We start from the raw sequence: 23,684 nt of genomic DNA, 5'->3' as shown, positions 1-23,684 counted from the left end.
GCCTGGGGAGAGCTTGGGAAGCGGAGGGCATCGATGAGGGCGGAGTTGTTTCAGGGTGATTAGTGCTCTGCTTTTTCCTAGGGGAGCCAATATTGCTTACAGTTTACAAGGCCTGCTGGTACAGCTGCAGTACTATTTTGTACTCAGCTCAGCTCTGTGAGGTGGTGCCAAACGGGAACTCCAGTCTCCTGGTTCCTGGTGCCATGGAAGGGGTAGGGGTGTGGGGGAGCAGGGAACATTTCTCCAGGTTAGCACTGACTCCAGGGAGAGGCAGCCGAGCTTCTGATGGATCATCTATGGCTGGATGAGTCACAGTCACCTGTGGGCAGGGGGTGTGCTAGGGTAGGCAGGAGCCCATCTAGGGGCCTGGGTTGGTGAAATGGGGATGCTCTGCCTACTGCTAGTCAGGCCTCCCTCTTGGCCTATTTCTGGGAAGCTGGGAAGTAGGTGGGAAGGAACTCCCACCTCTGAAGCCTAGCTGCCTTTTGAGGGTCTGGCTTCTGGCCCCATCCCTCCTGGGGCCATATTTACTGCGGTAATCGCATCATTAGCCAGAGTTTATAGAGTTACTTAGCACCTGCCCCGACAGGGAGTGGCTGGGCTGCCCCCCTCACCTCCTGGCTTCTGTCTCTTCCTTTTCAAAGTCAACTTGGTTTCTGCGGCAGCAGGCAGGGGTTTCCCGACCGCAGCTGGCATGAAAATCAGGCTGGGCCTTTGTCCTGGGGGTGGAGGGCAGTCTGCACTTGGGGCCCTGCTTGGGGCAGCCCTGGGGGCTACTGCGGAAATTGGATTGGCCTCAGATACAGAGGGAAGGAGTTCAGGCTTCCCAGAGCAGCCAGAAATGACTGCATCCCAGGATGCAGAGATTGTATATACATGTACTGTGTGTATCCTCCTTTGAGAACAGGGAGATAAAAACCCACTCACCTCATGGGGTTGGTGCGAAGATTAAGGGTAGTGAGCAGTGCATGGCAAGCATATGAGTAACTGCAGAGGAGTTGCTCTGTGTGCTGGTGTGGGGTTTGTGTAGTTAAGGTGAGTCTGTGTGTGTGGTTACAAGGTTCCAGGTATCTAGGTACATGCGTATTCATGAAATGTGTCCATGTGTGTCTAGGAAAGTGTATCCATAACACAATGTAATATTAATAGAATATTTGCCTGTTTTCTTTGTTATAATAAAACCATATTATAATAAAATTTAGTTGCTAACCGTAGTTGCCAACATTTATTGCATGTTTACTCTTTAGAGTGAGGTAAGATTTATTGTTTTCATTATACTGGTTATACTAACCACTTCATTATACTGATTCAGAGAAGTTAAACAAGTTGCCTAAAGTCACGCAGCCTGAAGGTGGCAGGACTGGGACTCCAACCCAGGTCCAACTGACTCCAAAGTCCATGTTCTCAATCCCTAAGAAAGACCACTTCCGGGTTTCCTAGGAGTTCCCTCTAAAAAGGTGGGAAGGGGGTCTAAGAACCCCTCTTTTCCCCATCCAGAGTCTCCCACTCTGTGCAAGGGTGGGAACTGGCTGAGTTCCCTGCCCCAGGACCACACCTATCTCCTTGGTTTCTTTCCTGAGCTGTCAACACACATGGGATGATCAAAGGACCCCCAGTGAGAACCTGCCCTGGCTGGCCAGGGGAAGAGATGGGTTCAGACAGGGCTTCCTGAGCCTCCTTGGAAACCTCAGATGCCCCAGGAAGGGAAGGAAGCACCCTTTCCTGATGGCCTCTGTGCCTGGCTTTGTGGCATGAACATCACATCCATTAGCTTAGCAGTGCACCCTCTGTAGACCTGTCTGATCAGATGTGGGGAATCGTGGGAGAGAAGGGGATAGCAGTGGAAGTCATGAGCAGAGCGCTGGACCGGGAGTCCGGGGACCCCACTCTGCTCTCACTGGCTTTGTAGCTGAGGCAGGTCCCCTGGGGACCTCAGTCTTCATATCTGTGATCCTAGATCATCCATGGTGTCCCCTCCAAATTGATGGCAAAAAAACCAGGATGGGAGAGGCTTCAACCAGGCAGGTTTATGGGTGTAGGGGGAGGCTGGGGGATTGATGAAGTCCACGGACTTAAGTTTTAGCTGAAGGCTAGGGCTAGTCTTGGCAGAGGAAACCCTGGTGGTGTAGTGGTTAAGAGCTACAGCTGCAAACCAAAAGGTTGGCAGTTTGAATCCACTAGGCGCTCCTTGGAAACCATATGGGGCAGTTCTACTCTGTCCTGTAGGGTCACTATGAGTCAGAATTGACTCAGTGGCAAGGGGTTTGGTTTGGTTTTTTGGTTAGCCCTGGTGGAACAACTAGGCCATGTTCCTTGAGACATAGGCACAGCCACCATGAGGCACTGTGCCTCAAGTTCCCTCTGGACCTTGGACCAGGCTGCCTGACGTGGAATCCCAGCTCTACCACTTAGTTGCTGTGTGATATTGGGAAAGCTGCTTCACTTCGGTGTGCCTCAGTTACCACACTTACAAAGTGAGGGTTATGGTGGTGGCGATGGTAGCTGCCGTTGAGTTGGCTCCCAACTCATGGTGACCCCATGCACAACAGAATGAGATGCTGGCTGGTCCTGTGCCATCCTCATGATCGGTCAGGGGTTGGGCCGTTGTGATCCACAGGGTTTTTGGTAGCACCTACCTAATAGTGCCCTAGTGAGAGCTAAGTCCCATCCATATAAGCCCAGCACTTCAATAGTGCCAAGCTCAAAAAATGTTAGCTGTTATCACAATTAACCTTTACAACTTGGCGAGGCTGGTCCTTTCCTTCTTGTTTTCAAGTGAGCAAATAGAAGCGTAGAAAGTTCTATGAAGTAAAGACCTGTGGGCTGCAACAGACCTCCTTGGTGTGTCTAATATCTTTTTTAATTGTCATACCTCAAACGTCATACCTTCTCAGGCTAGTGGCCACAGCCCCCATCACCCCCTGCTGCACCACACCAGCCTGGTCTCCTTATCTAACAAGATGGCATAGGAGAATTGGCATGTCCACAGCACCTCCACCACCTCTGCTCTGCCTCTTGGGATTCCTGGCCTGCAGCTCCCCACCCTCCTGCTGCCTGCCTCTCCTGCACTGTGCCCCAGAGATACCCATCCCCTTGGCCAGGATGTCACTGAGGGCAGAGATAAAATCCCAGCGATAGGGCAGGAGCAGGGACTTATTGTGCCCACAGGAAGTGCTTTGCCATGGGGGTGTCAGGGGTGGGTGAAAGCAGGGGGCGGTCACCAGAGGCAGAAGCAACAGGTGGGGACATCACCAGTTTTCTTCTCTGACTCTTAAGGGCGGGCATAGGAGGAGGAGAAATGAAGTCTGGCCACTCCCACCCCCTGCCCAGCTTCCTTGGGGGTTGGCCGGCTTGCTGGCTCTTACCCACACAGCGGAGGTCCCTGAGTAAGATGTGATGCCATGGGGATTAATCCAGGAATTCCAGCAGGCTCTGGCCAGAAACCCAGGGTACACATTCCCTCCTCCCAGCCATGTTCATGCTGGTCCCTCTGGCAAGCCTTCCCCTGCTGGCCTCGCAGTAACCAAATCCTATTCCCCATCAAGGCATACCTTTCCAGGAGACCAGGGGGCTGTTCCATCTGACTATAGCCCTCGCTGGATGTTATCATGGAAACCCTGGTGGTGTAGTGGATAAGTGCTACAGCTGCTAACCAAGAGGTCAGCAGTTCGAATCCACCAGGTGCTCCTTGGAAACTCTATGGGGCAGTTCTACTCTGTCCTTCCTTTAGGGTCGCTATGAGTCAGAATCGACTCAACGGCAGTGGATTGGGCATTATCATCATCTAGGGAGCTTGTGAAAAAATAACATTGTATCTGAATCTCTAGGAGAAGGGCCCAAGCACCAGTATTAAATTAAACAAAAAAATTGCCCAGATGATTCCAGTGCCCTTTCTTTAGGGCCAACCCAAACCAAACCCATTACTACTGAATTGATTTGGGCTCATGGCGACCTCATGCAGTACTGAGTAGAACTGTTCTATAGGGTTTTCTTGGCTGTAATCTTTATGGGAGGTACTTGGTGGCATAAATGGTTTGCTCTAGCCTACTAACCTAAAGGTTGGTGGTTTGAACCCACCCACCCAGTGACACTTTTGAAAAAACGCCTGGCCATCTGCTTCTATAAATATTTCAAACCAAACCCATTGCTATGGAGTCAATTCCGACTCATAGTAACCTTACAGGGCAGAGTAGAACTGCCCCATAGAGTTTCCAAGGCTGTACTCTTTACAGAGGCAGATTGCCACAGTTTTCTCCTGTGGAGCAGCTGGTGGGTTTGAACTGCTGACCTTTCGCTTAGCTGCTGAGCTCTTAGCCACTGTGCCACCAGGGCTTCTTCTGTAAAGGTTACAGCTAAGAAAACCCTATGGAGCAGTTCTACTCAGTAACACATGGGGCTGCCATGAGTCAGAGGAGCTGCCGTGTGGCGGGTTCTAACTGTCGGACTTTAGGCTAACCGATTACTAACTGCTTGCATCGCCCAGGCTAAAACCAAACCCAATGCCATCGAGTTGATTCAGACTCATAGTGACCCTGTAGGGCAAATTAGAACTCCTTGCAGGGTTTCCAAGGCTGTAATCTTTATGGAAGCTGACTGCCGGATCTTTTTCCTGCTGAGTGGCTGGTAGGTTTGAACCGCAGACCTTTCGGTTAGCAGCCAGGCATTTAACCACTGCACCACCAGGGCTCCTTCTCTCTGGTGCCAAAACCAAACCAAACCCGTTGCCGTTGAGTTGATTCCGATTCATAGCAACCCTACAGGACAGAGTAGAACTGTCCCCTAGGGTTTCCAAGGAGCACCTGGTGGATTTGAACTGCCAACCTTTGGGTTAGCAGCTGTAGCTCTTAACCACTACGCTGCTAGGGTTCCCCTCTCTCTAGTGCAGTGGTTCTCAGATTTGATCGTGCATCAGGATCACCTGGAGGATTACTGGGCCCCACCCCCAAGCTCCTGAATGAGCAGGTGTGGGGTGGGGCCAGAGCCCTGGTGGTGCAGTGGTTAAGATCTTGACTGCTGACCAGAAGGTTGGCAGTTCGAATCCACCAGGTGCTCCTCGGAAACCCTGTGGGACACTTATACTCTCTCCTATAGGGTTGCTATGAGTCAGAATCGACTGGAAGGCAACTGGTTTGGTTTTTGGTTTTGGGGTGGGGTCTGCATTTCTGATAAGTTCTCAGGCGGTGCTGAGCTGCTGGCCCGCAGACCACACTTTGAGGACCACCATGTTAGGGGCTTGCTGCTTCACAGCTATACTGGCAGGACTTTGCTTTCCCTTAGGAAAGCCATCTCTGATGGCTTTGGGCCTTTATGAAGCCAGGTCTCAGGGGCAGCGACCACTTCTGAGACCATTTGGTGTCCCCTGTACAGTCAATCCTCCCCTCTCCCCACCTGGCCTCTACCTTCCCATTAGTGACCACTGTCCAGCCCTGGGGTTCTTGGTCCCTTCCCTGGGACAAACCCATTGCCATCAAGTCTATTTTGACTCATAGTGACCCTATAGGTCAGGGTAGAACGGCACCATAGGGTTTCCAAGGTTATAAATCTTTACAGAAGTAGACTGCCACATCTCTCTCCATGGAGCAGCTGGTGGGTTTGAACTGCCAACTTTTTGGTTAGCAGCTGAGCACTTAACCACTGTACCACCAGGTCTCCTTTCTCTAGGACAAGTTCTTAAGAAATATTTGCTGCTTAAGACAGGGCGAGGTGAGCAAAGAAAGACAACATGGGCCCTGAGAGTCGTCAGGACACAGGGCAGGGCTGGAGCTCTGTAGCGGTGCTTGGGGCAGAGCAGCATTGTTGGGATGGCGGGGAGGTGTCTAAGGAGGCCCTGGCTTCTGTTATTTTACTTTCAGACCACGTGTGGGGCAAGGACTTGATCAATGTTTGAATCACATTTCTTGTTAATAAAAGTGATGAAACAGGCACAAGAAGAGGCTGTTCCCTTGTTTTTGTGCCCAGACTGGAGATGTTTGGGGGACAGTGGAAGCTCATCCTTGGAGGTCGGGGTCGTTTCCATCATCTTCTCAGCAGCCCGGAGCTTCCAGGGCAGCAGATAGCTGGGGAGCCTCAGGCTGCGGCCTGAGGTGGTGGGTTGGAAGCTGGAGGAGTTGAGGTGAAGCTGGTGGGAGGTGAGAAGAGACGGTGGGTGATCTCCACCCTGCAGAACAGGGAGAGGGTGAGCATGGAGTCCAAGCCAATCCATCAACAAATGAATGTAAGGCTTGAGCAGTGGCACGCAGAGGGCAGGGGTTTTGTCTGTTTTGTTCCATGCTGTATCCCAAGCGCCTAGAAGTTGTTAGCTGCCCTCAAGTCAGCCCCCGACTCATGGTGATCCCATGCACAGCAGAACAAAGCGCTGCCCAGTCCTGCGCCATCCTCTTGATAGGCTGTGGATTCAGCTGTTGTGACCCATAGGGTTTTCATCAGCTGATTTTCAGATGTAGATTGCCAGGCCTTTCTTCCTAGTCTTTCTTAGTCTGGAAGCTCTGCTGAAACCTGTTCAGCATCATAGCAACATGCCAGCCTCCATGGACAGATGAGTGGTGGCTGCTCATGACGTGCACTGGCCAGGAATTGAACCTGGATCTCCTGTATGGAAGGCAAGGATTCTACCACTGAACTATCGTTGCCTCACAGGGCTTAGAAGAGTGCCTGATATATAATGGATGCTCGATAAATCTTTGTGGAATGAATGAATGTGAATCGAACCACTAAAATGTGCCCAGAAATGAGGACACAAAAAAGCTTACCCATGGTCTCTACCCTGCAGGTGCTTCCCCATCTAATACCCAGGGACCTGGCACACAGCTGGCAAGGTCCTGAGCCCTCTGGCCCTGCCCTGACCCTTCCTTATACTCTCTCCCAGTAACCCAAGCCCAACCTCTCTCTGGCTTGGGGCTCACAGTCTGCCCCTACTCGCAAAAAGCTTGCCAGCACCCCTGGTGTCTAGCACTCCCTCCCACCACCAGTTCTACCAGTGAGTCTGTGGTTTGGGGCCCTGGTTTGTTTTCTCCTGTTTGCCAAGGGAAGTCACAGCTTGTCCTCTGCCTTGTTTATAATTGGTTTGGGGACAGCAGCTGCCTCAGCCCCCTACAGTCCCTGGGGGTTCGGAGTGGCCAGGAGGTGACACACTATACTGTCCACCCCTGCTGCCTCCTGTCCCTGCCCGGGCTCTAGCCAGGTGCTCTCAGCTGCCCCTGCCAGTGCAGCTCTGGCTTTGCTGTGGGGCTGACTGTGAGCTGTACAGCTGGGGGCCTTATAGGCCAGTTGGTGCTGCTCACATTGTTGAGAGAGTGGACTGAGGCACAGAGAGGGTGAAGGAGCCTTTATATATACCCCCTGGCCTTGAGCTCCATTGGGTCAACAAGAATGTCTGGAGCACCAAGTGCCTAGCACTGTGCCAGCCTCCCAGGGTGGGGAGAGTAAGAACTCTGCTCCTTCCTTGAGGAGTACCAGGCTAGGTAGGGCACTTAAATACACACAGAGGACAGAGAAAAGCAGAGTGATGTAAGGTGGTGCAGGATAACGCGTCAAATGAACACAGGCATGACTCCGCTGCCCTTCAGCTGGAGAGAGTTGCTACAAATGGTCCTGCTGCCAGCATGGAGACCTTGATGCCGTGGGTTTAGCTCCCATCATCTGGGCCCTGGAAAGGGCAGCTCTAATGCTTCCCAGGTCCTCTCACCTGGGGCCAGCTCTGCAGGCCCAGAAGGCTTCCTTCCTGGACAGAGTGGAAGGACTTCAGGCTGCAGAAAGGGAGGGAGGGGGCTGGTGGCCCCTGAGCCACCCACCAGCCACTTACGATAATCAGTTCCTTGCTTTTCTTTATAGCGGAAACACTTATCTCTGTATCCTTTAGCAACAGAGCTTAATTTTGCCTGATTTTGTATTTAATATAGGTGGAACAACACTGGAGCCCTGGTGGCATAGTGGTTAGGAGCTCAGGCTGCTAACCAAAAAGTTGGCAGTTCGAATCCACCAGTTGCTCATTGGAAACCCTATGGTGGAGTTCTACTCTGTCCTATAGGGTCGCTATGAGTTGGAATCAACTCGATGGCAGCAGATTTGGTTTGTAACAACACTGAACCTGTTCTATGCCATGTTTTCCCACTTAACAGTGTATTTGTGAGTTTCATCCACGCTGTTGCGTGTAGCTGTTGTATGTTCATTTTCATTGTGGTATGGCATTCTACTGCATGAACATGATGCCACATTTGAATCCATTCCATGGACATTTGGGTCACTTTCTGTCTTTGGCTGCTACCAACAATGCTGTAAGAATATCCTTGTACGTATAACCTTGTATGTGCTTCCTGCTACCTGTTAAACCCTAACTGCTGTTGAGTCGATCCTGACTCATAGAGACCCTACAGGGCAGAGTAGAACTGCCCCACAGAGTTTCCAAGGAGGGCCTAGTGGATTTGAACTGTCGACCTTTTGGTTAGCAGCCTTAGCTCTTAACCACTGTGCCACCAGGTGTCCTGCTTCCTACTGCAGTGGTGCATAAATTCTTCCAGAGTATATGTACTCAGGAGTAGAATCGCCAGAGCCCAGGGTATGCATATCATGTTACAGCTTTAGTAAATATTTTGGTAAATGGTTATACCAGTTAATTCCACACTAGTGACACATACGAGTTCCTGTTGCTCCACATCGTTGCCAACACTTGGTATTTGTTAGGCTGTTTAATTCTTGCCATGCTGGTGATTATGGAATGGTATCTAATCATGGCTGTAATTTGCATTATCCTTCTCATCTTTTTACTAGATCTGCTTTTGTGTATGCTTGCTGACATGCATAATATATTATTTTATATATATTTTTATGCATGGGTATATGTAAGCAATTTATTAGGAAATAAGCATCTATTAGAGGTGCTCAAACCTTTATACTGATGGGAGTGTGTAATCAAAACAGTTGAAAGACGACTGCACTATTGAATGTGGGCAGAGGGACCGTGGGTAGCTTGTGGGTGGGAGAGCCCCTAGAGACAGTGCCTGCCAATGGGCAGCCTCTGCTGAGAAGGCTCCAAGCCCACAGAGTAGGCACCAGCTCCTTCAGGCCCTCCTGCCTGGCACATCTGGAGGGGAGGAGAGGGAGACTTGAGGGCCAGAGCCCTCAGCAGATACCCTTCAATTTAGAATTGGCAGGTGCTCATCTTTTGGGTGCCTTGAGGGGAGTAGTTCTCAACTGGGGGAGATTTTGCCCCCGGGGGCATTTGACAATGTCTGGAGACATTTCTGGTTGTCACAACGGGGGGAGTGCTTCTGGCATCTAGTGGGTAGAGCAAAGGATGCTGTTAAACATCCTACAACGCACAAGATAGCCTCCACGATAAAGAATTATCTGGCTGCAAATGTCTATAGTGCAGAGTTGCCATGACCTTGCTGCGTGGCCTTAGGGAAGTCACCTACGTACTCCGGTCCTCATTCTCCTCATGTGAAAAGCAGGGGTGGCAAGAATTACTGCCCCTCCTCTCCATGGGGCTATTGTAAGAATGGGGGGGCTGATGAACGTGCAGACATTTGAGGAGGCGCCTCTGCAAAGGGCCCTTGTGGCTGTTGTGTTCCAGGGGAGGGAGGGCTTTCTAACACTGACTCTGCTCCCAGTCCACTGAGCGGGGAGTCAGGTGATCCGTGAGAGCCTCTGCTCTCCATGCCTCAGAGGGCTGGGGCTGCCCTGAAGGCCCCAGCCTTTTGATGAAGGCTGCAGAAATGAGGGGCTCTTCAGGGAACCCCGGGGCCCAGGCAAACCCATTTCTGACTTTGTCCTTAGCTGGGTGGGAGTCCAAGGCTGTGTGGGGTGATAAGAGGTGCTTATCATACTCCTTATCTGAGGCCCCACTGTAGGCCCAGCAGAGCAAGAGGTGGGGGCCCAAGCCAGCCTCCTAGTCACCTTTTGCATCCTTCTAAAGTTTGCCATCCCAACAGAGACTGGAGAAACCCTGAGAGTATGGCCCCCGGACACCCTTTTAGCTCAGTAATGAAATCACTCCTGAGGTTCACAGTTCAGCCAAAGATGAGACAGGACCATAAAACAAAATGAGACTAAAGGGGCACACCAGCCCAGGGGCAAGGACTAGAAGGCAGGAGGAGACAAGAAGGCTGGTAATTGGGAACTCAAGGTGGAGAAGGGGAGAGTATTGACATGTCACGGGGTTGGTAATCAATGTCACAAAATAGTATGTGTACTAACTGTTTAATGAGAAGCCAGTTTGTTCTGTAAACCTTCATCTAAAGGACAATAATTAAAAAGCAAATAAATAAAGCTTGCTATTCCAGGGAGGGCCAGGGTTGGGCTAGAATCTGGTCCAGTCCCCCCGGGCCTCCCTGACCTCCCCATTCTAGAACTCTCCTCACTCACTCAGAGGCATCTCCTGTCTTCCTCAGGGGCCAGGGCCTGCCTAAACTTCCCTATACTGCCCTCTCCCCTCCTGAAGCCTGCTCTAGGGAAAGAGCCGAGCAAACCCATTCACCCTGAGGTGTAGATGACGGATAACAGCTTAATGAGTGCTCTTTTTTCTTGACAGGGGGTATTTACCTACCAAAGAGGGGACTCCCTCAGCCACCAGAAAGGAGTGCTAAGTGAAATGTCAAGTCTCTTTAACAGGCTGTTAGAGAAGTACTCTGGGGGCTGGGGAACCTCTGAAATCCCATGTGGAGCCAGAGCAGTTTCCCACAGGCGACAGACTGTGTGGTGGCTTGGATCTCTCCAGAGCTTTGTGGGGGTATTCTTGATTTCAGGTTCATTTCAAGATGGCTGGCCATAGTTGGACTGAACTAGGTGTCCAGAGGCCCTGGGAACGCCTAAGACCGAGGTGGCAGGTGTGCGGCTAGTCAGGAAAGTGGTGAGTCGTGAGATTTCTGGCTAGGAGGATGCATGTCTGTAGGTCGGGCTGGGAGGATGTGAGGGCTAGGTCTACATCCACACTGGGCCTAGTGGGATTCTTGCCGTTCCGGGCCTCTTTGTCTTGGTACAGGAGGACTGTGGCCTGGGGCCCTCTGGGGCCAGACTGTGTGGGTGGCGGGGGCGTGGAGAGGCTCCATCTGGGTAGATGGAGGACCATGTAGATGCTGGAGTGCCGTATTGGTGAGATTGGAACCGGGAGCTGGTCCGAGTTGGTTAGGCTGTGGGTGTGAGGGGCCTTCCGGGCGTGCGGTCATGAGTAATCCTCGGCCACATTTGCAGCTCCCAGGGGATTGTGCAACTTCCTCTCCGGCAGAGGCTGCAGGGGGCTGGGTGAGAAACAGCCTTGGGGGAAAATGAGGAAACTGGGGCCGGCACTGGGGCAGGGATGCTGCCCTGGACTCCGCCCCCCGAGGAGCTGAGCGTTCCAGGGGGTCTCCTCCCAGGGGGCTGCCCTCTCCCAGGTAGGAGGGCTTGTGTGCCTGTGGGGGGTATGTATAGTGTGTGTGTGTGTGTGTGTGTGTGTGTGTATGGGGAGTGTGTATGGCATATGTGTGCTGTGTGTGAGTGCGTGCATGCACGTTGTATGGTACTTGTGCATGTGAGTGCATGGTGTATGTGGTCTGTGTATACCCATGTGTGTATGGGGTATGTGCATTTGTGTGTATGGTGTGTGTGTATAGTGTGTGTGTGTGTGTGTGATGCGTTGCATCTTCAAGGAGGTGGGAGAGTGATGACAAGGCCCTTTGGCTGCACTGGCATGGAGATGTCTTTTGAGGAGAGGTAAGGGGAGTATGAGCCAGGGACAAGGTGAGAGCAGGTGGGGAGAGACTAGGGAAGAAGGTGGCTCAGGGGAGCCCCCACCCAGGCTCCAAGAGGAGCATGAGATGGTGGAGGGCTTGTAAGATCAGGAGTCAGACAGACCTGGCTGCCAGCCCCACTCTTAATGAGCCAGGCAGTTTAACTAAGCACTCTGGGTCTCCGTTTCCTCACCTGTAAGACAGTGCACACCTCACAGGGTTGTTTGGAGGTTCTGGTGAGAAGATAAGGACATGATGTGCTTAGCACTCACCCACGTCCACCAGTGGGTGAGGGCATCTACTCTGTGGGTCTGCCTGGGTTTGAATCCCTGCCCTGGCTCTTTCCAGCTATGTGATCCTGGCAAGTCCTTACCCTCTTGGTGCCTTCATTTTCCTTATCTGTGAAAGAGGGATGACAATTATAGTGTTCACCTCATGGGTTCATTACAAGCATTAAAAGACTTAATCCCTATCAAGCACTCCGAACGGTGCATGGCACCCAGTAAGCGTTCCGTACAGCCTACCATCTTGCCTGCACATGAGTATGTTTGTGTGCAAACAGCAAAAAGCTGCCCAGGGTTCACAGTGATTGTTATTGGTGATGGGGATTTCAGTTGGAACTGGGAATAGTAATAACAGCTCACGTTTACTAGGCCTTCGCCCATGCAGGTGCTCTGAAGTGCTTTATCTGTGTCGGCTCCTTGAACCCTCACACTCACCATCTGAGGTGGATACTATTAGCATTCCCATTTCACAGATGGGAAAATGGAGGCACAGAGGTTTCAAGTGAGTTGTCCCAGGACATTGATGTCAGTGAGGAGGAATGGCAGAATGGGCCACCTTAACCCTTGGGCAGGCCTTACCCCCACCCCAGCTCTTTCCCTGGGTTCAGCTGGAGGTGGGCAGGCAGGGAGGAGGGAGCAGGGTTTGCCCTGAGGGGTGTGATGGCTGGCCTTGCTGCTTGTGCATTCTGGCCCCAGAGCCCTGTCTTCTCTCTCTCTCATCTCCAATCACATAATCAACAAATACAGTAAAACCTCTGAGGGCCGGAACCTGTATAAGGTGGAAACCTGTCAGAGAAGGAAAACTCAAATATTTTCCATTAATGGAGAGCGATAGAAAAGTGGTAGGACTGCACTCTGTCAAAGGCAGAAAACTTGCAAGACCCAGAAAAACAAGGCAGTCCTGTCAAGTTCCGGCTCTCACAGGTTTCACTGTATAAGGAATTAAGGAAGTATAGGCCTTTTCAGTAGTTGCAGTTGGAGTGAACGTCCTTGGGAGGTGAGCTTCCCGACAGTATATTTAAGAAAGGAACTGAAGACCACTCACCGGTGGGCAGTATGGTGCAGTGGTGATAAATATGGTTCCAGATTCAGACAGACCTGGGATTGAATTTTGTCTGAGCCATTTACTGTGTGACCTTGAACCTCAGTTTCCTCACCTGTAAAATGAGGATATTAACAGTCCCTGCCTCCAGGGTGATGGTGAGGATGAAATGAGATAGCATAGCAAAATGCTTAGCACAGGCCTGGCCGGTGGTAAGTGCCCAGCAAGTGGATGCTTTTCTTAGGTACCTGAGGTTGTAGAGGGTCATGAGAGGGAGCTGACCAGGCAGGGAGCTGGCTGTACAGATATCCTTGGAGGGATGTTTTTCAGACTGTGGGTCAGGGTCACTAATTGGACCCTAATCAGGCCGTGAAATCAATTTAGTGAGTCTCAATGAACATTTTTTTTTTTAAATAAAAAAGAATAGAATACAAAGCATCCAAGTGTATCATGAAAACAAAAACCCAAACCAAACCCAGTGCCGTCGAGTCAATTCCGACTCCTAGTGACCCTATAGGACAGAGATTGCTGCTTTGTATAAGTTTTTAAAATTTTTATTTGGTTTCGTGTGTGTGCTTACTGTGTGCACACGTGTGTGTTTACTGGGTTGAAATGTAGAATATATTTCTTTGAGTTGTGGTCAAAAATATTTGGAGGTTGCTGCCTCACAGATTATCTCCCAAACCCTAGTGGTATAGTGGTTAAGAGTTCGGCTGCTAACCAAAATGTCGGCAGTTTGAAGCCACCAGGCGTTCCTTGGAAACCCTGTGGGGCTGTTCTACTCTGTCCTTTAGGCCCGCTATAGTCGGAATTGACTCGACAGCCGTGGGTAGTGTGGTAGTAGATGCAGTATTTGAAGTTGGCTCAGTGGTAGAATCCTTACCTCCCATGCGGGAGACCCACGTTTGATTCCTGGTCAGTGCACCTCATGTTCAGCTGACACCCGTCTGTCAGTGGAAGCTCATGTGTTGCTATGATGCTGAACAGGTATCAGTGAAGCTTTCAGACTAAGACAGACTAGGAAGAAGGGCCTGGCAATCTACTTCCATCCAATTCTGTAGTGCCCTGGGTCTCCATGAGCCAGGGGCCAACTTGATAGCAGCTAGCAGCTTACAACAACAAACAGTGTTTATGGAGCACCTACTGTGTGTAAGGCCCAGCACTGTATACCGGGGTTCAGCATGTATGTCCTTGGCAAACATGACGCTCTGGCTGGAGAGTCAGGTTCCAATTCCTAGCAAGGTAGCTGGTGAATCTGTGGGCCAACGGGTGCTGTGGGGGTCAGCAGAGGTGGGGGGTGGTCAACAAGGGTTTCCGGGGTGATGGGTGGGGTTAGTGAGAAGAGATAATGCCTGGAGTGAATAGCTGGGTGGAGGTCTGGAGGCTAGAGAGCCACCATGGGCAGTGGGGCGCTCCCTGTCAGCAGAGGGCTGAAGTGCCCCATGGTAGCTGGAGCAGAAGATTGGGGTGGGGGTTGCTCAGGGTACTGGGTAAGGGCTGTCTGTGCCCATCTCCCCTGGTTGGGAGCAGGATGAGGGTTGGCCCTTTCCTTCCCTCCCCTTGGCACTTTGGGCTTCTCATGATCCTTCTCCTTCCCTTTGCTGCCCCAGCTGGCTCTGGTGGGCCTGGGCTGGTGCCTGGCTCTCAGCCCTATGCCCTGGTGCAGGAGCCAGAAGCCTTCCACTACTTACATCTCTGCTCTAGGCCAAGTCTTTGGCCCAGCTGGGGCCTTGCTTTCTTCATCAGTAAAGTGGGCATACTAACTCCTGAGCCGCCCCCCTCCTGGGTGCTAAGGCCTACCCTGTGACCCCACGTAAATGAACTGGCCGTTTGAACCGTGGAGAGCTCTGAGTGGGTCATTGTTGGTGCCTCTAAGGCTAGGAAAGGAGCCTTGGTGGCACAACAGTTAAAGCGCTCGGCTGCTAACCGAAAGGTTGGGCTGTTAAAACCCATCAGCCACTCTGTGGGAGAAAGATGCGACAGTCTGCTTCCGTGAAGATTTACAGCCTTGGAAACCCTCTGGGGCAGTTTTATTCTGTCCTACAGGGTCGCCATGAGTCGGAATCGATTTGATGGCAATGAGTTTGGTTTGGATTTTCTAAGGCTGGGAGGGCTGACGAAGGTCATGAGGATATCAGCTGCCTGCCTGGAGAGCCCCCCGCCTCCCGACCCTGTGACCTAGGGCAGTGGGAGGATAGGCAGGAAGAAGCCCGTGACATATGGCATGCTGGGGACAACCCCAACTCTGAGGGGAAGGTAGCCTGTGAGGCCTCAGGGAATGAGACCCAGGTCTGGAAACTCCCAGCCTCTAGAGCCCTCCTGCACAGAGTACCCAAGGAGCCGCAGCTTGTGCGTCTATATGCCAGGCGGAGGGGCAAGCCTTAGCACTGATTGACAGAGGCCCAATTTCCAGGCAGCCGTGGGTGACATCCAGCCGGCTGAGCCCAGAGCTCAGAGGCTCAGGCATGAGTTCCTACAGTAGAAGGTAACATTTATTGAGTGCTGTCTGTGCGCCAGGCCCTGTGCTAAGCACTTTCTGTATATTTTCAAATGTAATCTTCACAATGACTTAACAGGCAGGGTTTTTTTAATTATCCCACTTCGCAGATGAGAAAACTGAGTCACAGAGCGGTTAAGTCTCACACTCAGGATTAACTAGGAGAGCTGGACGGAGGGCGTGAGTTCTGGATTCAGGTTGCTGGGGTTCACAGCCAGGAGGTACCACTTACTAGTTGTGTGGTCTTGAACAAGCGACTGAATCTTTCTGACCATTAGTTTCTTCCTCTGTGAGATGGGGATAACAGTGCCTTCTTCAAAGGGTTGTTGTGAGAACTACAGGAGATAATGGATGTAAAAGGCTTAGTACAGAAGAAGGGCCCCATAAAGGGTATCGGCTTCATCATCTCCTCTACCTACATCAATAACCAGTTTGCTGGCCTCCGGGTCCCGATCTCCTTGGCTGTGTAAAATGGGGCAGTGACCTCCTCTCAACAGGATTGCTGAGGATCAGATGAAATCAAAGCCCTGGGTGAGTCCTGAGGGAGGGCTTCAACAGAACAGTTGTGCTGGTCTCCCCTAACCCCTAGGGCTGCCAAGGGCATTTCACAGCTTGCAGCTAATTGTAGGTCCAGATATATTTGTTTGGGCCTGTCTTAAGCTTTGATGTTTCCTGTTGACCCCTGCAGGCACGCGAATTTGTGTACCTACCTTAGAGTTTCTCAAGCTGTGTTCTGTGGAAGGGCTTGGTGGTCAAGCAGGTATGAAAGACTATGAGATGAAAAAAGCAAAATGGGTTTCTTTGCTGCAGGGCTTGTGAGAGCCTTCAGTAAGCTAATATTTGTTGTTCACTTCCCGTGTGTGGTCATGAGATATCCCAGGATATCTCAAGAGCATGGTCTTCAAAGTCCCATTTTCCAGATAGGGAAATTGAGACCTAGAGTGAAGCCAAGGAAATGATTTTCCCAGGGTCATGCAGTTATCTGTAGCAGAGCTGGGACTAGACTCCAGGACTCCTGATGCCCTGGCCAGTGCTCTGCCCAGGGTATCCCCTTCTTCCTGCCCCCACCATTCTCAGAGAAATGTGTGTTGTGCTGCTTCTTCCTGAGGGTGCCTCACCGTCTTCTGGCTCCCCTCTCTGGCTCCCAGCAGCATTAGGGGGTCACCTATTCCCTCGGGGCATTGCTGGGAGAGGGGCTGTGCCCAGCCTATGGGCCCCTGGGAGACAGCCCCAGCTGATGGATGGCACTAAGGCTTCACACCAGCTGCAGGGCCCCCTAGCAAGTTCATTCAGTTTTCTGAGCCTCAGTCTCCTCACCTGTGCATTGAAACTCTCGTCATCTCGTCTGTCTCCTGAAGTTGCCGACAGGTTCATCTCTGACGCCATATACGGATGTGCCGTGTTAGCTATCAACCCGTGTACAGATGTTCACAGATCTAACAATTCTTATCATTTCTGGGGGCAGTAGGGGAAGGACACAGAAGAAATGAGGGAGACCCCAGCATAGTTAAGACTCCCAATTCTGACTTGCCCCCACATTAGATATGTGCCCTTTAGTATATTGTTCCCCCTCTCTGGCCTCAGTCCTCCTGGTCACCTATAAAGTAGGCCTGTCTGGCTGACTCTAGGGACCTATTTCACAGATGAGACATGAGGTAAGGAGAGCTGGGAGCGTGATTTTCCTAGTTTTCTGCTGGGAGCTGACATTAGAGTTGAGAAAGAAACTCAAGCATCTTGACACCCCAGTAGGGAGGTGGCACCCTGGAGCAGGGAGGTGTTTTCCAGCCCCTGCTGGTGCTTGTGACACCCCACCCTTCGTAGAGGGACCTGCCTGTGTGACGGAAATGCATGTGGGGTGCATGCTGGCATCTCTGTCAACGCAAACAGTTGAGGTATAAACACCCCAGGCCCTCTGCTGGCCGTGGGGGGCTCCAAGTAAAAGGCCAGGGGTGGCCCAGGCTGGGGTGCAAGGTGGGAGGAGGTGGGGCCTCCCTGGCAGAGAGTGTCCTCTCCCGGAGAGCTGTTTGCCCGATTATTCTTAGAGCTGACTCATTACACAGTCTATTTTTAGCCCCCTTTCTAAGTATTGCTAACATCTGGTGCAGCCAGTACTGAAGGGAGTAGGGGTGGCAGGGGCGACCCCTTTGGGCACTTCTGGGGACTGGAGCCTCTGGCAGGAGAGCAAGAACGGAGCCTTCAGCTTCTGTACTTGCCACAACTTGAAGCTGGGCACGCAGTAGGCATCCTTACCTTGCTTTGGTGTTCATACCTTTTCCACGATCTCATCCTTCCAGCCCCAGCTCCTGGGGGTGGGTGGGCACAGAATGTGAGCTAAAGGTGTCCAGCGGTAGGCTTTCCCATGTCCAGATGTCCGGCCCTCAGGGATTCCTGTCAGCCCCTGACCCCTGCTGAGAGAGGCCTCAGGGAGGGAGTCAAGCCCCAAGCTAGGTGGTTACAGCCACCACTGAGGAGGAGCCATTCGATATCATAGAGAGGGAGTGTGCACAGTGGTTAGATGCGCAGGCTCTGGAGCCAGACTGCCTGCGGTTGAATCCTAGCTTTGCTGCTTCCTAGCTTTGTGACCTTTGACAAGTCATCCAAGCTCTCTGTACCTTAGTTTCCTCATCTATGAGATGGGAATGGGAGTATAGTGTTGTGAAGATTAAGTAAGTTAATAATGTATGAAATGCCTGCAATAGTAAGTAGTTTAAGCGTTATATAAGGAGGGAGGTGGTGGTGTTATTAGAGTTCCTGAGTGTTGCAAACAGAGTGCTTGGCTGCTAACCTAAAAGTTGGAGGTTTAAGTCCACCCAGAGGTACCTTGGAAGAAAGACCTGGTGATTTATTACTGAAAAATCAGCTCTTGGAAACTCTATGCAGCGCAGTTCTATTCTGGCACACATGGAGACACCATAAGTTGGAATCTACTCAATGGCAACTGGTTTGGTTTGGTAATGATTATCACTAATGAGAAGGTCTGTGAGTGCCATCGTGTTGGGGTGAGTTGGGTAGGAGGCATCTCAGCTTTTTTGTGAGTAAGGTGAAGCTTGGGATGGAGCCTGGAGGGAGTGGTTATACCCAGGTATTGGGGTGGTGATTTCTTCAAGGCTGCAGCGCGGGGCCAAGGGTATGGTTATGGAGTGGACAGGGTGGGTTGGAATCTGGGCTTTGCCACTTATAGGTTGGGTGACCTTGGATGAGTCACTTAACCTTTCTGAACCTCCATTTCTTTACAAGACGGAGATGACAGCAGAGTATGTAGACAGAGGGTGAGTGTAAGGAATGAAGCAGAAGATGTGCCTGGAGCACTTTGCCCAGTGCTAGGAGCATGGTAGCAGCTGAATCCGTGAGGTGTTTTTTTTTTCTTCTTTTTACTGGGCGTGGGGCAGGGTGTGCTGTGCTCCTTTCCCATGTAAGGGATGAGGTCTCTTACCCTGGGATTCGTGGAAAAGAGTTTGACCTGAAGAGTCCGGAGCTTGATTATAGCCCTCCCTCCCTGAGCTACATAATCCTATACGAGTTACTTGCTCCCTCCCGGCTTCTGTAACATGAAGAGGCCAGAGAGAAGTGTGGTTCTTAGAATCTACCTCAGAATCCCAGAAGGTGCACTGAGGACTGTCTGAGAACACAGTGGGGAGGCCAGGTGGCGGGGCACTGCCCCTCCCTACCACGCTGCTCACATTCTCGTGTTTTACATATCAAGGTTCCAGGTAGACATTGTCTGAAAATGGGGTTCTGCTGCTGCTAAAAACAGCTTGGAAATTTCTGGTGGGTGATTTCTGAGGTGATTATTGCCTGATGGTTGGTGGGCCTCTGGCTTGGCATTGACTCTGGGAGGTGGGGCTGAGCTGTGCAAAGGGGCCCTGGGTATCAGATGCCGGGGGCACTGGCTGCCAAGAGGGGCTTTCTGTGGTCTGGGGGTGCAGAGAGGGCTGCCCCTAAGACCTTTCAGGGGCGAGGGCCGCCACGGGCCACTGCCCACATACTGTGAGTGCCCTGAAGACAACACTCAGTCCCAGAATAGAGATCTCACAGGAGGAAGGGGTGGTATTGGGCAGATGTACAGTCATCACAGTGCTGGCACCTAGTAGGTGCTCAAGAAATATTAGAAAGGAATGAATGAAATGGCAATACTACCCAAACCAAAACCCAAACCAATTGCTGTCAAGCTGATTCCGACTCACAGCAACCCTATAGGACAGAGTAAAACTGCCCTATAGAGCTTCCAAGGGGTACCTGGTAGATTCGAACTGCCAACCTTTTGGTTAGCAGCTGTAGCTCTTAATCACTACACCACCAGAGTTTCCGGCAACAGTACAGCGTTTGGGAAAATGGCCCATCTGGTGTGATGGCACACCCTTCTTTATTCTTCCTTACCTCCTTCCTTCCCCCATCCCCTGCTTTGTTTGACCGGCTTTAAACTACCCCAGCCCTGGGTTCCAGGCTTAGCTTTGCTCATAACCTCAAAGACACTTCCCCAATCTGAGTCTCAGTCTGCTCATCTGTAACATGAGGGTGAAGCGCTCAGTTTCAAAACACTCCTACTGGCTCTCACAGCCTCTGTTCTCAGGGCAGTTGGATGATCTCCCTGGGCTGGGTGATGAAAGCTCCTTCCTTCAACACACACTGAAGTATCCCTGGCTGGGGAGGCCCTCTCCGCCTGACCAGGCAAGAGCCTTCAGAGCTGAGGCACCCCGAGACACGGCACGGGGCCCACAGGATCCAGTGTGTGGCCCATTCAAGCTTGGAGGTGGGGGCCTGTGGGTGTGAGGGAACGAGTGGCCATCCAACTGTGTCCACTGGGCTGGGGCCGCCAGCGTGCCTTTTATGTGTGACCTTCTGGGAGTGTAGGCAGACGGCTGTAGAGGCACATATTTATGTCGTTGTGAATGGATGGGAGGGAGTATGTGAACATGTAATCAAGCTGGCGAGGGAGAAGGGCCGTTATCTGCTGTTGCTGGGTGCTTCTCGGGCTCTGAGGATAATGGAAGATGAATCCCTCTCCATCTGACCACAAAGCCCAGAGCCTGTCAGCCTGAGGTATAAGTGGCCTGGCTTTCTCCCTTTCCTTACGACCCACCAGATGCCCCGTTCTCCCCCCTTCCCTTGCTTCAGACCCTGTTTCTCACTCAGGAGTTGGTGGCTGCATTTGCCACTCAGGGGCATTTTGGGGGTGGAGGTCCATGCCTGCAGCTATAGGAGTCAGTGTAGGGACTGGGAGGGCATCTGGCCCCCCAATCCTGGGAACAGGCAATTCCCTGCCCCAGAGGAAGCGGCCTGCTGAGGCCTGGGCTGGGATGCTGTGGTCAGCACCCGATAGCAGCCAAGTGATTTCCAACTCAAGAAGACCTGCCTGGAGGGAACAGGAGAGGCTCCACCTGCCCACCGCCCGCCCTGCTGTCCTGGCTGCAGTGGGCTGGTGACTCATTCCCCTGGGGAGCCAGCAGCTCCTCTCCCAGGGCACCCTGGGTCCTAGTGCAGACACAACTACCGGAAGTCCTGGGGGCCTCAGAAGACGTATGCTGAGCCCAGGGTTCTGACAGGCTGGGGAGAGGGGAGCAGGGCCCTCAGTGGGGAGTGGGTGCAACTGGGGACTTCTCTTGTACCTTCTCCTGGCCTCTGCAGACTCTTCCCTCCCTTTGCCCACAGGAGAGGCTTTGGCCCTAGATTACGTAATTCATCCAAAATGCCTCACAATTGAGCAGCCCAGCTGGGCGGCTGGATTTAGGAGTCCCCGTTCCCCAGTGGCCACCACCAGGCCATGTTCCCTTTCCCCTCCCAGGGCACGGTGGGGGAGTGGGTGGTGCTTGCCCACCCCAGGAAGGGGCTGTGCTCCCTGAGAGGGGGTAGGGAGGCTCTCCAGGGAAATAGATTCCTGGCCTGACCCCAGACGCCGGCCTGCCCAGCTCTGCTCCAGGGTAACGCTGGGTGCACACACTGCCCCATTGTGTGCCTGGGCTCCTTGCCCACCGTGGGCCTGGCACCAACTCTGTCAACAGCAGTGGCTCCATCCACTCTTCAGCACCTCTGCCAGGGCCTGAACCTTTGGGCCCTAGTGAGGACGAGGAAGGAGGACTGGTAGCTAGGATGTGAGTGTCCTGAGTAAAGGGGCCGGAACCATTCGGATACCTGTGGAGCCAAATGAATAATTTGTTTCTCACAGGAACTGTGAGATTCAAGAGCAGGGAGTATTATCCTCAGTTCACAGATGAGGAAACTGAAGCATCAAGAGACTTCAGTAGCTTGCCCAAGAGTACACAGCTAGTAAATGGCAGAGTTGGGGTTTGAACCCAGGCAACCTGGGGCCCAGAGTCTGCGCTCTGAACTGTGTACCATATTTCTCACCTAAACAAATGAATGAATGAACAAAGGACCCCTTTTTTTCACAGCCCAACTTTGGGGAGTGAGGCGATCTTTTTTCCAAAAAGTATGGGTCCTAGAATGGCAGGGTCTGGAGTCCCTGTTGGCTTGTAAGAAGTGTGATGTTTAACTTTGAAGGATAGTGCTGCTGGCTGGAGCAGGCAGAGCAGGTCTCCAGAGTTGGAAGGCTCTGAGCCTCAATTTCCCTGCTTCACCTGCACCGTATATCCCCTGTGGCTTGTGGGAGGGGATAGCAGTGTAGAAGTGAGGTGTGGCCAGGGCTGGGACCTGGATCCAGCCTCTTTTCTTTGGGCTCTACAGGCTGGCTGGGAAGCCCTCCTTCTCCAGCCTAGGCACCCCTGATTTATTATGGGGTTTATCAGGGAAGTAAACAAACAAACAAAAACCTATAGCTGTCGAGTCAATTTCGACTTATAGTGACCCCAAAGGACAGAGTAGAACTGCTTCATAGGGCTTCTGAGGAGTGATTGGTGGATTAGAACTGCCAACATTTTGGCTAGCAGCCAAGGTCTTAACCACTGCACCACCAGGGCTCTATTAGGGAAGTAACAGGTTGCAATTCAGGTTCAGGAATGCTCAGGGTACAGTTCTTTGATCAGGACCACCTCTTCTCCACTGCAGGCACATCTCTCTCTGGCTCCTCGGTCTCTCAGTCCCCTCAACCTGGCCTCTGCCTTTCTCAGGCAAGTGTTACAAAGCTCTGTTAGCTTACGAAGCTCTATTAGCTCTGCCTTTAAGTGTCCGGAGGCACCCCAGTCCTCCAGTAAGCCTTGTGTCCAAAGGCACTCAGCTTTTTTGCTCCTTGGGCTGGGAAGCCCACCTCGCTGTCTCCTGCTGGTCTCTTGCTGGTCTCCTAGTTCTGCTGCCACTACTTCACACTGTCTCCAGTGTTACAGCTCTCCTTCTCTCTCCTGGTTCTGCTGCCTCTGTTGCCTCTGTCTGTCTTCCATGTTACAGCTCCTTCTGTCTGGCTCCTGGATCTAGGAGGTCCTCAGGGCAGGGGTCTCAGGTCCAAAGGTGCCAAGACCTCCTGTTGCTTCTATTCTGAGAGTCTGCCCTGAGCTTTCCCATTTCCTCAATTTTCCAGCCTGTTGAGGCCTCTGAGGCAGGGTGAATCTGCCGAGGGGCAACCCAGTTCTAGGCAGTGAGGGTCCTACCCCTGCTTAGTGCCCATGCCCACAGGCTGAGGTAGAAGATGTCCAGAGAGGAGCCTCCTGGCTCTGTACCATTTCTCACCCTAAGAGGCCCAACCCCATGGGGCGAGGCACAGCTGAAAGGGCTCCTCTCCTTTCCCCTGGCCCACCTTTCTTGTTCCCCTGTCTGTCCTGGGCACAAGGCCTGGCTCTCTCCTTCAGCACCACCTCAGCCCTCTTAGCAGAAGGACAGAGCATTCTGCAGTGACCACAAGATTGTCAAGTGCCAGGCTGGGCCACAGGGACAGGTGGAAAGAGAGAAGCTAAAAGGTGACACCTGGGCAGCCCCCTTCTGACCCACCCTGGAGCCTTGCTTCCTTCTCCGCCCAGCTTGGGCTCACCTTCCTCCATTTGTACAATTCCCATTCCTACCAACCAGTCAACATGTATTCACTGGTGGACACAGGAGTGGGCACATTGAGCCTGGAGTGTGCGAAACACGGCAGAGCCCAGAGGGTGGTGCCTGAGTGTCCTCTGCCTGGACAGGAGATGCTGAGAAAGAGAAAACCTGGGCACAGCCCTCAGGGAGCTTACACCCTAGCTGAGAAAACCAGACAGAGTAACTTCTCTGTGCCTCAGTTT

The 23,684-nt window shown here is 52.2% G+C and overlaps 1 protein-coding gene across 1 annotated transcript in view; it reads left to right on the top strand.

Annotated features, from left to right (window-relative positions):
• The first annotated feature begins 11,268 nt into the window (after positions 1-11,268).
• Positions 11,269-23,684, top strand: part of TFEB (transcription factor EB) — a 52,493-nt gene continuing 40,077 nt past the window's right edge. The window contains 1 exon segment of the mRNA XM_064285828.1: positions 11,269-11,369. The gene's annotated coding sequence lies outside the window, so the exon portion shown is untranslated.

The sequence above is a fragment of the Loxodonta africana genome, chromosome 1 (assembly GCF_030014295.1).
Source record: "Loxodonta africana isolate mLoxAfr1 chromosome 1, mLoxAfr1.hap2, whole genome shotgun sequence".
In the NCBI taxonomy this organism is placed as follows: domain Eukaryota; kingdom Metazoa; phylum Chordata; class Mammalia; order Proboscidea; family Elephantidae; genus Loxodonta; species Loxodonta africana.
The sequence above is the reverse complement of the archived record's forward strand: the minus strand, read 5'-3'. Positions and strand labels throughout refer to the sequence as shown.